This window comes from Tupaia chinensis, unplaced genomic scaffold (assembly GCF_000334495.1).
Source record: "Tupaia chinensis unplaced genomic scaffold, TupChi_1.0 Scaffold142285_1, whole genome shotgun sequence".
NCBI classification, from domain to species: domain Eukaryota; kingdom Metazoa; phylum Chordata; class Mammalia; order Scandentia; family Tupaiidae; genus Tupaia; species Tupaia belangeri.
This window is the reverse complement of record NW_006202134.1, coordinates 395,804-402,210: the sequence shown is the minus strand read 5'-3', so window position 1 is coordinate 402,210 and position 6,407 is coordinate 395,804. Positions and strand designations below refer to the sequence as shown.

The following is a 6,407-nucleotide window of genomic DNA, read 5'->3' as shown; positions in this document are numbered from 1 at the left end:
GCCATTTCATTGAAGTTAAGTGGTTCTTGGCCTGTTTTGTACCCTGAAGACCCTGCTTCCAGGGCCTATGGGCAGTAGTTGACAGCATAGATGGCTCCTGTGGGGAGGGTAGGGGCTGATGGGATGGGCTGTAGTGTCTGGAACATACATGATTAGGGGTGGAATGGGCACTGCACTGCACTGCACTGGCCTTGCACTCTTGGGCACCTCCTTCTTCTCCCTCTTCTCACTGCACAGGGAGTGAACATTATCTTGATGTTCTGCTCAGAAGCCTCAACGTCTTCACATGTGGCAGCTGCAGTGGTGGCACCTATGCCTTGAACACACTGTCCCTGAAATCACCATCCTTGCTGAGGCAGCACAGGTCCATGTCACTTCTGTGTCAAGCAAGGCAGTATGGGGGTGGGTGGGAGGGAGGTGGCCCCATTGACACTACTTGGGGCTGTTAAATTAAGCTATTTTGACCTAAAACAGCCACTGTACTCCCACACTTGGGTTCATATGAATAAGCTGAAATCACACACATTAGGCTGTTTTCCTGAGTTAGTTGCTAGATTATGGTCAATCCCAGTCTTCAGTCAATCACAAGAAACTGGCCTTTTCTTTTCTTTTCTTTCTTTTTTTTTTTTTTTTGGAGAGGTTTTCGCTATAGGGCGCGTGGGCTCGCCAGACAGAGAGAGACAGAGAGACAGCGAGAAATCACCCCCCCGGGGGGGGGATGGCCACGCCGCAATCCCTCCTCCTCCATTCTCCTCTCAGGATCTTGGGCATGCACGCACACACGCCTGGCGTGAGCTCTAAGCCACTGGGTCCAGGACACGAACCAGGTCGACTTCGTGGGAGTCCAGCGACATAGCCATTACGCTAACTGCTGGTTCCCAAGAATCCCGCCTTTTAAACTGTGTTAATATGGACAAACTTCAAAATGTAACCAACCCGAATTGTTTCCCTATCTCATTCGTTCACTCTCATGTTTGTACCCCATGTTCCTGTTCCCGTACATGTCACTTTCCTTTTCCAGAACATAAATACTGTAGGCTAGCCGGGTTGCTTTGAAATTGATCTGAGTCTCTTGATTCAGATCTTATTAAAATTTGCTCAATTGAAACACCACTGTATTAAATTGGCTGATTTTTTTTTCTTTTAACAGTTTTGGTGTCAGAGGCGGGATCTGAGATAGCACTTCCACTACCCCCAGGAGCAGCAGGTGACCAAACGAGGAACCCATGGGACCTTTGTGGTCCATTGCTCTCTCACAGCAACTGTGGATCATGGGTAAGTTCTCAGATTTGAGCTCCACAGACTTGTGTTTACAGCTCCCTGAGTTTTCTATGAGCAAATTTTAGTCCAAACTAGGTTTGATGTTGCAACATAAACTGGACTGGGTCCAGGATTGGATTGGACTAGGAAGTTAATTGGATTGGACCCAGTTGTCTGACTGGGTCAGTGTACGATTGGCCGAATCTAAGCAATACAATAGTGACCTTTAAAGACAAGCAGAGATACGATCTTTGTGTTGAAGCTGCAAGGCAAGTGAAAGCTTTAACAAGGATACGACCTGCTTTTCTTTTATTTGCACTGCAAGGCATTGGAAATTAAAAAAAAAAAATCTGCATTCTAGCCAGAGAAGGCCACAAAAAAAAAAAAAAAATCTGCATTCTAGTCAGAGAAGGCCATGGGAGGCTTGTTTAGAACTGTGGGACACAAGATGCTCCACACCTGCAGTCGATAATAGAAAACACTTGGCTTTACGTTCAGTTTCTCCCTCCCCCTTTGCCCTAGAAAAGAATAAACTTGGGAACAGTTTCATGCCACAGCGATCTCCATCAGAGATGGCCAGTCTGCCTGATCCCAACTTTTCACTTGTGTCTGTCTATGTGTCTTCCAAATCCACTGCCCCTCTCACTTAAGGTCACATATCCCTCCTTCAAAGGCTGAGGTAGGTCAGACAGGAACTAGCAATAAGTAGCTATGACTGTGGTGGGTGTAACAAAATTTTAGGTTAAAAAATTGTTTTCTTTTCTCATAAGATTTTTTTTAGAGTTTTTGTTCTATAGGGCATGTGTACTCACTTCAGAGACAGAAAAATTGAGAGACAGAAAGAAAGAAATTACCCCTTAATGGGGATGGCCATGATACAGTCCCTTCTACTCCACTCTCTTCTTGGGATTTGGGGCACACATGCACAGGTACCGAGCATGAGTTTCAATCTGCCAGATCCAGGCAGGACTCAAACCACGGTCAGCCATGTGGGAATCCAGCGATGTAACCATTACACCATTTGCTGGCCCCTCACATAAGATTTTTATGTTCAACAACTTACTTTTTTCCCCCATGCTTAAAGAAAGATCATTGGTGGGACCAGCAAATGGCACAATGGTTATTACATTACTGAACTTCCACAGAGTTGACTAGGTTTGGGTCCTATAATCAGTGGCTTAAAACTCACACTGGATATGTGTGCATGTGTGTCCAAGATCCTGAGAGAATAGAAGAGAAGGGACTGTACTGTGGCCATTTCCCGTGGGGGGAGGTGATTTCTTGCTTTCTGTCTCTCTGTCTCTCCAGTAAGCACACACACCCTATAGCAAAAATCTCCTAAAAAAAAAAAAAAAAGAAAGAAACATCATTGGCTAAATCAGTCAAGGAGAACTCCAAACAAAAGCCAGAATAAATTATTTCCCACTTTGGTTTTCTTGACTCAAAGAGACTCAAAATGTGTGTTTAAATGGAATTCCTAACTCTAAAGATCTAAGTACTTCCTGGAAGCGAAAATATTTATAAAAGTGGTGAGATCTTAATAAAGTAATTTAAAATTAATATGGCCATAATGAGAATATTCTATATAGACAACACTGCTGTTTAAAAACCATAATTAAAATTTAGGGTTCCCAATTTAGGTCCATCCAGAAATTACCATTAGTATGCAGAAGCTTCTAAAATATTTAAATTGATCTCTTTTAAGCTCCAAAAATAAAATCATAAACTTAAGTGACATAAACAGTTCTGCCAAAGTTATTGCTTTGTTACTAGCCTGCCCAAAGCAAACAAACAAACAAAGCTAAATAATAGATTTATTAAAAACAGTTTAAAAATACACCTACAAGTGAGACTGGGTTGTTTCTTGTTCAGCAATATCCAAACAATATCCACGCTGAGAATGTTTTCTTTGCTTTCATTAATGGGCTCCACTCTAAAATAGTAATTAAGAAACATACTGAATTTAAAAGATCATATATCAATTAAACTGGACTTTAAAAAATACAACTTCCTTTAGTGGTCTATTTATAAATTTTAGGGAAAATTTGTGTATTTGTAGATACATCCCTTTTTTTTTTTTTTTGAGAGATTTTCACTGTAGGGCGCGTGCGTTCGCCAGACAGACAGAGAGAGACAGAGAGACAGAAAACAAGAAATCACCCCCCAGGGGGGATGGTCACGCCGCAATCCCTTCTCTTCCATTCTCCTCTCGGGATCTTGGGCACACACGCACACGCGCCCGGCGTGAGTTTTAAGCCACCGAGTCCGGGACACGAACCGCGGTCGACTACGTGGGAGTCCAGCGACATAGCCATTACGCTAACTGCTGGTTCCCTAGATACATCCCCTTTAAGTCACTGAAGTTTCTTACAGTGGAAAAGGTACAAGTTTAAATGTATAATGTAAGCTGACCACTTACAGTGCAGTTGTTCAGGGCTTTGCTTAGAGATACTCAACTATAGTTCAAATTGCAGGCCCTGCACGCCACTTAAAAAAGGCATATGTATACATGCCCCAAAACTCACACTAATTAAAAAAAAGGAGAAAAACTGCTCTGTGATCACTCTGTTGGGAGTGCTTTTCCCTACTAGTCTAACAAGGACACCTGCCCTCTGGCAGTTAATCTGCACAACAATCCTGGCCTTCAGTCATTCTGTATGTTATCTCTTTAAATATAAACTTTCTACCTTATTTAACCTACAAATTGTACCTATTAAATATTTAGGGTAAGAACAACTAATGGCAAAATTAAATATTATAAAGTAATGCTAAAATGTTTATTATTAAGTGTACATACAAAAGTAAAAGCAACTTATTCAATGTTTTGACAAACTCAGAAGAGATCTGATTATATCAGGGAATCAGACACAGAGTTAAGCAGTTTCTATTCTGGGCAACTGGGGAGGCTGACCTGTTTCAGTTCTTTGCAAGGGATGTGAGTATAAACTAACTGGCAAGGCTGCAGAAGCCAGAGTGGAATTGATCAAGGCAATTCTCAGTTTAATAAAAATATCTGTAAGGACTGGGCAGGGTTAAAATATAAAGGATTGTCATTTTGGGGGATAGAGTATAAAAATTTTTCAGAATACTGAGATCTTTTGTTTAAGCGCGTATGCGCATGCATATATGTTATGTAGCATGTTGTATATCTATACAATAAGAGGCGTTAAGGAATTCCATTCAATTTATAAAAAAAGAGTGCTCACACAAATTAATTTAAATGCTTTTCAAGTTCATATAACTTAAAATCTTTGACAAATAAGCTGGCTTCAGATACAATTTTTTAAATTTAATTAGTAAAAATCCTCAATTTCCAACATATACTTTGTCCAGGGATTTATTAATCAGAAAACATCTTATTTGTTTTAATGTGGTTAGTTTAATAAAACAGCTAGTATTTATATATGTTTCATAGTGAATATCTGACCAACGGGAATAATGGATTAATGACTAACCTTCACTAATATTTTGTTTCTCATAAATAATCAGGAGATCATAGTTTTAAAAAGTTTTGAGTATTGTTAAATAAGATTGACTTTCCTAAAGTTCGATTTTTAATTCTCTTATGGTTCAGATATAAGACTAATGACTAAAAGTAGTAAAAGTAGTAAAAACTAAATCTTGTAAAAAATTTTATATGTAATACATATACTGTTCTTTAGGTTGTTTTTTATCATTATCTCTAAATGTCATATCTAGCTACTATAATCTGCCATGTATTCTGTTTTTAGTTTTAGTGTCAACAGACACTAAGTTAGCCCTTTTTCATGTATAAGACATTTAGAAAACATTTAACTTTCATTTTCTGCTGACAGTTAAGTCAAGTATTTAAGTTTTTTGCTATTTTTGACAAGGTTTCTCCAAAATCAAATTCTAAGTTAAATTATTTTACCTCAAAATAACTTTTGGATATTTACAGAAGGCCCTTAAAATATCCAAAAGAGAAATATTAAAACCACTCCGAGTTATTTTAATATGTTAAATAGTGTGGGAAATATTGTCAAATTAAGTAATTTTTAAATTTTTTACATTATATTTAAATTATATGAATAATGTTGAATATGTTATGTGGATATGTGTGTATTTATACATGCACTGTGTTCCAAAATAGAGATACCCAGAAATCTATAGTGAAATATTTATCAGTCATGTTGTTGGTTATTATATTAAATTAATATATGTCACAAATATAGCCAAATTTCTGTCAGTAGTAAATTCTTTTCAAATCTTTAATTTGTTCATGTATTATTATCCATAATTAGTTGCTTTATCTAATGCTTTCCTAGTAGCTTTTTTTAAATGACTATATTCTTAAAGTATTATATCATCAAGGAAATTCATAAAAAGGGATAAAAAAAGATATACTCTTGTATGTTTATATTTCTAATAATCTAATCATTATACTAGGTTAAAAAAATCCCATCTTCTATAGAGAAACAAATTGGTTTTCTAAACCACTAAGTCAACCATTAAGCAAAACCAGAATTAACCAAAAGCAAAAAATGTTTTGACAGGATTATATGCTAATTCAGCCAATACAAAAATTGTAAAGGTATGTATTACATCCTGGTCCAGTGTTTAAAATTAAATGTAAACTATTAAGTTCTGTAATTTAAATGAATTCCATAAAATTAATCTAAGTCAAATTACCTTTGACAACCTATTTAGTAAGCAATGTTATACATCTAAATTAAAAAGGTAAAATTAGTATAAAAAGTTGTAAGTCCAATGTTTAACATGGACTCATAAAAAGCCTATGAATGACTGCCTAGTTCCTCTTGAGTCCTCCATACAGATAGTTCATTATTTAAACCTTTACACTCCATGACTCATAAAAATAAATAAAATGATCCAGATTTAAAAAATAGTATTAGTATAATGACTGACTGCTCTAAAATTACTAAAATGTCTTATAGCCAATATTTAGTCTGTAAACTTAATATTTAAAAGACAATAATGGGACGAGCAGTTAGCATAAAGCCTATGTCACTGGACTTCCATGTAGTCAACCACCATTCGAGTCCCAGACCTGGTGGCTTAAACTCATACTGGGCGCATGTGCCTGCGTGCCCAAGATCCTAAGAAGAGAATGGAGGAGGAGGGATTGTGGCGTGGCCATCCCCCCTGGGGGGTGATTTCTCACTTTC

At 37.4% G+C, this 6,407-nt stretch overlaps 1 pseudogene; it reads right to left on the bottom strand.

Annotated features, from left to right (window-relative positions):
• Positions 1–6,407, bottom strand: part of LOC102502919 (serine/arginine-rich splicing factor 11-like) — a 32,771-nt pseudogene that overhangs the window by 16,207 nt on the left and 10,157 nt on the right.